This window comes from Salvelinus sp. IW2-2015, unplaced genomic scaffold (genome assembly GCF_002910315.2).
Source record: "Salvelinus sp. IW2-2015 unplaced genomic scaffold, ASM291031v2 Un_scaffold2764, whole genome shotgun sequence".
In the NCBI taxonomy this organism is placed as follows: Eukaryota; Metazoa; Chordata; class Actinopteri; order Salmoniformes; family Salmonidae; genus Salvelinus; species Salvelinus sp. IW2-2015.
The window spans coordinates 56,280-64,019 of NW_019944067.1; the positions used below are offsets into that span (position 1 = coordinate 56,280).

The window sequence follows — 7,740 nt, forward strand, 5'->3', positions numbered from 1 at the left end:
TTTGAGCATGTTTGGGATGCTCTGGATCGACATGTACGACATGTTCCAGTTCCCGCCTTTTATCCAGCAACTTCACACAGCCATTGAAGAGGAGTGGGACTACATTCCACAGGCCACAATCAACAGCCTGATCAAGTCTATGTGCAGGAGATGTGTCGCGCTGCATGAGGCAAAATGGTGGTCACACCAGATACTGACTGGTTTTCTGCTCCATGCATCTACTTTATTTAAATTTTTTAAAGGTATCTGTGACCAACAGATGCATATCTGTAATCCCAGTCATGTTAAATCTCTAGATTAAGGCCTCATTTTTTTTTTCTTCAATTGACTGATTTCCTTGTATGAACTGTAATTTACTAAAATCTTTGAGATTGTTGCATGTTAAATGTATTTTTGTTTAATGTTTATATTCCGGACTCTGCTATTTCTTAATGACTTTCTTGTTGTATTATGTGTGTATTGCTAGAAACACTCGCATTTTGCTGCCCCTTCGATAACATCTGCAAATCTGTGTACGTGACCTATAACCTTGGATTTGATTTAACAAAAAAAGCTTTATTTTTCCTATGCACAGTAAGCTTTCAAAATGTAAAATTATGTTTTTATTACCCAATGTAGGCCTATTCTTATAAAAATGATGAGATTTTGAGGAGATAATTTCTATTATTTTATAGTCTCGGCGTTGGGTTTACAGTTGACAATTATTTATTTTTTATAGAAAGATCTAACTCTGGATGAGATCATTTTTAAATTACATTTTTATAATGAAATGGGAGTAATAACAGTAGAATATAATATATAATGTATGATCCCCATAACAAAGTCAGGCTTTTAGATGTGCTAATAGAATATATAATGTGTTATCCCCATAACAAAGTCAGGCTTTAAGGTGTTGTAGAAGTGTAGACTACTTTTTTTTGTGTCTACACTATTTTCCTCAAATTAATCTTCGAATTGTGAATTAAATCCTCCCGCTTTTTCTGCTGGATTTAAAGATGCACTATGGAGAAATCACTCCGCCATTTCCTGGCTGCTAAGATTCTAATAGTTTGCCTAATTTCAGTTGATGTGACATAACAAGCAGGTATAGTGTAGAGAATCATTGTACCATCTAAACCACTGTGAAATATATTTTCCATAACCAAAAATATTGTATTTTCAGCTTTTTGTAGCTCTTGTACAAAAACCAAAAGTAAACGATGCAAAAACGAAACTTAAGAAATGTAAGTATAGAAATAGAGCACATAGAACAGATACACGGCTTCTTAGATTTGCTTTCAATGAATGACACATCTATAACTTACATTTCTATGTGAATTTGTTCGTCTCCCAAAAAGTTCCACATTGCAGGTTTAAAGGGAGGAGGACCAGCTGCCAGGGTTTCGTTGCTGTAATCGTAGGTGCGTTCAGTTTGCTTGAACGTTTGCTACGTTGTGAAACGGTTTCTATCTAACGACGTTTCTCCTAAACGTTCTTGAACATACTTTGAGGTAGGTTTGCTGCCATTTGGTAGGTGTGACTTGAAGCAATGAGTAACGTATTTAAAGGGAAGTGTCCATGTCGACTGTGTTCCCCAACCCAACCCGTTTTTCAACTGGTCGTTCAGTACAGCACCGTTTCAGAACGTAAAAACATACTAAACGCAGCCCGGAGGTGTAATCGTTATCATTCCAATGTACAACTAAAACTAGAGTTTCTATTGGACAAATTCAGGTATGTCCCGCCCCGTTATGTTCGCTTCCGTTTAAGAAACGTTTTGCAACAGAATCTGCGTAAATAATACGCCCCCGGTGAGATAAGGCGTCGTAACACTGACGGTGTTATGCTACACAGTCTGCTCGATGGCTAGCTCCGCGCTACAAGACGTCCCGAAGACTGGAATTATCCAAATGTTGGCCTCAAACGGACCTAAACTCCTATTACCGTGTAAAACAAAGTAAACAACGGAATACGTGTGATGAAATTATCGGGTCTTAAATCGTCGGGAGCTGGTTTTCCGTTTCACTCTGTGTGGCGTGGCAGGCTGGGCTCGATCTGTGTGTGGATCACTTCCAAACTAATCATTAACAGGACGCGTGTGACTGGTTGGATTTCAATACCATAACACACTAGTTAGCTAAACGTTACTTCCAACTGCAGACATGGAGACTAAACTTAAGACTGCGGCTCAGACTGCTCTGGACTTGGAGCGAGAAAGACAGTATTGTGAACTTTGTGGGAAAATGGAGAATCTCCTCAAGTGCGGCCGGTGCCGAAACTCGTTCTACTGCAGCAAGGAGCACCAGAAGCAGCACTGGAAAATGCACAAGGTGAATTGTAAAGAATCCGAGGAAAAACCGCAGATTTCAAAACAGAAGTCTGCTGAACCTCAGGCACCGTCTGGGGGGATAGAGGGACAGACACTACAGTCACCACAACTAAAGACACGCGTCCAACCCGACAACACCGCATCTCCGAGCGGAGAGACTAGAATGAAAGGTTTTATAACTAACGCAGAGTGCGCTGGCTCCTCGGTGGGTAAGCCAGGCGGGTCGAATACCAAACCCAACGGACAGACCACCACCCGGTCCACGCCTCAGAATCTCGCCATTGAGTACATAGTCCCGTGTATGATTAAGCATGGGATATGTGTCGTTGACAACTTCCTCGGCGGGGAAACGGGGCTGGCCATCTTGGAAGACGTCAAATTGTTGCATGAAACCGGGAAGTTTACCGACGGTCAGCTGGTCAGTCAGAAAACGGACTCCACTAAAGACATTAGGGGAGATAAGATCACATGGATTGAGGGCCGAGAGCCCGGATGTGAGAAGATCTGCTTCCTCATGAGCCGGATGGATGATCTGGTCAGACATTGTAATGGTCAGCTGGGAAACTTTACAATCAATGGAAGGACTAAAGTAAGTAGCCAGGTTAAGTTAAAGCTGCATTATGAAACGTTTTGTCCAACCCGAACAAATTCACATAGAATTGTAAGTTATAGATCTGTCATTCTCATTGAAAGCAAGTATAAGATGCTGTAGCTCTATGTGTGTGTGTTATTTCTATTCACACCTTTACGTGTCGTTTTTGCGTTTTCTACTTTCGGTTTTGTACCCCACTGTCAAACAGCTGAAAATACAATATTTTTTGCTTATGTTCAATTTATTTCCCAGCGGTTTTGTTTAGATGGTACAATGCTTCTCTACACTATACTTGCTTGTTTTGTCACATCACCTGAAATTAGTCGAACTATTAGAATTTTAGCAACCAGGAAATGGCAGTGATTTCAGTATAGTGCATCTTTAAACCTGGGTATTTATAATCGTTATCTTGGCCCATATGAAATGCAATGGTCGAGGCTGTGTCCCAAATGGCCCTTTACATTATAATGGATCTTTTTAGCAGACACTCTTATCCATTACCGTTTAGGTGCCTTGCTCATGGGCACATCGGCATATTTTTTTCACCTAGTCCATTCAGGGATTCGAACCAGCAACTGGCCCAAAGCTCTTACCCGCTATGCTCCCTGCCACCATAGAGCCCTATAGACCCTGGTCAAATGTAATCCACTATATAGGGTGCTGTTTGGTATGCACACGAGGTGTGGTTACAACAGCATGCCTGTTTGGTATGCACACGAGGTGTGGTTACAACAGCATGACCGTTTGGTATGCACACAAGGTGTGGTTACAACAGCATGACCGTTTGGTATGCACACAAGGTGTGGTTACAGCAGCATGACCGTTTGGTATGCACACGAGGTGTGGTTACAACAGCATGACCGCCTGTAGTTGTCATATAGCATCATTTAGCCTGTAGTCGGCATACAGCCTGTAGTCGTCATATAGCCTGTAGTCGGCATACAGCCTGTAGTCGGCATACAGCCTGTAGTCGGCATACAGCCTGTAGTCGGCATACAGCCTGTAGTCGGCATACAGCCTGTAGTCGTCATGTAGCCTGTAGTCGTCATGTAGCCTGTAGTCATAGCAGCAATGTTCCAACATCTAGTGGAACAGCCTTCCAGGAGAGTGGAGGCTGTTATAGCAGCAATGTTCCAATATCTAGGGAAAGCCTTCCCAGAAGAGTGGAGGCTGTTATATGCAGCATGTTTCCAACATCTAGTGAAAGCCTTCCCAGAAGAGTGGGGGCTGTTATAGCAGCAATGTTCCAAATCTAGGGGAAAGCCTTCCCAGAAGGAGTGGAGGCTGTTTAGTCAGCAATGTTCCAAATCTAGTGGAAAGCCTTCCCAGAAGAGTGGAGGCTGTTATAGGCAGCAAATGTTCCAACATCTAGTGGAAAGCCTTCCCAGAAGAGTGGAGGCTGTTATAGCAGCAATGTTCCAACATCTAGGGAAAGCCTTCCCAGAAGAGTGGAGGCTGTTATAGGCAGCAATGTTCCAACATCTAGTGGAAAACCTTCCCGAAGAGTGGAGGTTGTTATAGCAGCAATGTTCCAATATCTAGTGGAAAAGCTTCCAGAACGAGTGGAGGCTGTTATAGCAGGCAAGGGGAACCAATCCATATAGTAATGACCAGCATGGACATCTTGGAATGAAGATGTTCAACAGGGCAGCGTGTCCATACTTTTGGTCATTAGTGGATTGTTTACTGCAGTCTAACTCCTGGTTGAATTGGATTTCTGGACCGTGTTGCCAGGGTGTGTGATTGTCAACAGTCTATGTTTCCATGCTGTACTGAATGGAATAGTCCTATAGGACTTCTACAGGCTACATGACGACTACAGGCTACATGACGCTACAGACGACTACAGGCTACATGACGACTACAGGCGACATGACGACTACAGGCTACATGGACTACAGGCTATCATGACGACTACAGGCTACATGAACGATACAGGCTACATGACGACTACAGGCTACATGACGCTACATGACGACTACAGGCTACATGACGATCTACAGCTACATGACGACTAAGGCTACATGAGCGACTACAGGCTATATGGACTACAGGCTACATGACAACTACAGGCTACTGACGACTACAGGCTACATGACGACTACAGGCTACTGACGACTACAGGCTACATGACGACTACAGGCTATATGAGACTACAGGCTACATGACGACTACAGGCTACATGAAGACTACAGGCTATATGGACTACAGGCTAAATGCGATACAGGCTAAATGCCGACTACAGGCTACAGCCGTAAGGCTACATGACGATACAGGCTACATGCGACTACAGGCTACATGACGACTACAGGCTACATGCGACTACAGGCTACATGACGACTACAGGCTACATGACGAATACAGGCTACATGACGACTACAGGCTAAATGGACTACAGGCTATATCGACTACAGGGCATAATGAAGACTACAGGCTAAATGGACCTACAGGCTACATGACGATACAGGCTACATGACGACTACAGGCTACATGACGACTACAGGCCTACATGAAGACTACAGGCTCAATGAGACTACAGGCTACATGCGACTACAGGCTACTGCGACTACAGGCTACATTGCCGACCACAGGCTACATGCCGACACAGGCTACATGCCGACCACAGGCTACATGCCGACACAGGCTACATGCCGACCACGGCTACATGCGACCACAGGCTTACATGCCGACCAAGGCTACATGCGACACAGGCTACATGCCGACCACAGGCTATATGACGACTCACAGGCTAAATGGACTACAGGCTAAATGGACTAGCAGGCTATATGACAACTACAGGCTAAATGGACTACAGGCTACATGACGACTACAGGCTATATGACAACTACAGGCTAATGGACTACAGGCTATATGACCTACAGGCTAATGAAGACTACAGGCTAAATGAGACTACAGCTAAATGACGACTACAGGCTAAATGGACTACAGGCTAAATGGACTACAGGCTATATGCCGACTACAGGCTATATGACGACTACAGGCTAAATGGACTACAGGACTTATATGACGACTACAGGCTATATGAGACTACAGGCTAATGAGTACAGGCTAAATGCAAGACTACAGGCTAAATGAGACTACAGGCTAACTGGACTACAGGCTAAATGGACTACAGGCTAATGACGACTACAGGCTATATGACGACTACAGGCTAAATGAAAACTACAGGCTAAATGGACTACAGGCTACATGAGACTACAGGCTACATGCCGACTACAGGCTAAACTGGACTACAGGCTAAATGGACTACAGGCTACATGACGACTACAGGCTACATGACGACTACAGGCTAATGAGACTACAGGCTAATGGACTTACAGGCTACATGACGACTACAGGCTTACATGAGACTACAGGCTACATGACGACTACAGGCTACATGACGTCGTAACGTCCAAAGGTGGCTTAGCCAGTTCAGACGTCTTTTTCTGTACCGTATTGTTCGTGTCCTGTATATATATTATTTTAAACCTTTCTTCGCCATATCTTTTATCTATTTTAATTATCCAAGAACTCAACTACAAAGCTTTTCCTGCAAAACTTTCCTGCAACCCGCTTCAACCAATTACAAAAAGTATATTATTACCTCAATCTGAAAATCCATCGTGGAAGCTAGCCAGGGGCTAATTCAGAAGCTAGCCTGAAAGCTTACCAGAAGTACTCCGATAGCTAGCCAGAGCTAATCTGTAGCTGCCCCGAAATTAGCCGGTTTGCTGGCTAGCGTTGGTGTTTCAGCTGCCCACGTTTAGTGGTCATCAGCTATTCCTTTAGCTCGATAATCTACCGGCACTTTGTGGCAACGCGACTCGGACCGGAGGCATTCCGGGACTCTTTTTCTCTAGTTTCCCCGGAATTCCAGCCGCAAGGCTCTGGACACTTGCACCTTGATTTCGCGCAGCTAGCTAGCTGCAAACCGTGGTGACTATTGCTTACGTCGATCCCGGAGCAAACTCTAACATTCTGGAGCTAGCCAGCTGGAGGAGTTTCCATACATCCGGACCCGTTTCTTTTGTTGCTGCTGCAGATACGGAACCCCACCGGCGCTTCACGACTGGACTGCCGCGACTGACTGCCGACGTTATCTGCCCGAGGGATTTATCCAACTGCACCTCCGTCCCGACGTTACCTGAACGCTCATCTGAGGCCCGCTAATCGTTAGCTGTCTTATCGGCTGCTATTTGAAAAAGTATATTGGACAACTATTATTATTATATTATTTATTTTTTATTTTTTTTTTCCTTGGGTCATATATCTATTTTGCCAATTTGGGATTGATCCCCTCTACCACACGGAACCCACTAACCTACCGACGGAACGCACGAGGTATCTACAAACAGACCCCATCCTATGCTGCTACCGATAGCCATATACCCGCCAGCTGTCTGGATCGCCGTGACCCAACCAACCTCCACTCACGGGACCTTATTGATCACTCGATTAGCATGCCTCTCCTTAATGTAAATATGCCTTGTCCAATGCTGTTCTGGTTAGTGTTTATTGGCTTATTTCCACTGTAGAGATTCTAGCCCTGCTCTCTATACCATATCCAACCTCTCAGTTACCACCCACATATGCGATTGACATCACCTGGTTTCAATGATGTTTCTAGAGACAATATCTCTCTCATCATCACTCAATACTAGGTTTACTCCACTGTATTCACATCCTACCATACCTTTGTCTGTACATTATTCTTTAAAACTATTTTATCGCCCCAGAAACCTCCTTTTACTCTCTGCTCTAGTAGCTCTAGGCGACCAATTCTATAGCTTTTGAGCCGTACCCTTTATCCTACTCCTCCTCTGTTCCTCTGGTGATG

The 7,740-nt window shown here is 44.3% G+C and overlaps 1 pseudogene; it reads left to right on the plus strand.

Annotated features, from left to right (window-relative positions):
• Window positions 1–1,771: 1,771 nt before the first annotated feature.
• LOC112074697 (egl nine homolog 1 pseudogene) lies at window positions 1,772–4,918 on the plus strand (annotated as a pseudogene).
• Window positions 4,919–7,740: the final 2,822 nt, after the last annotated feature.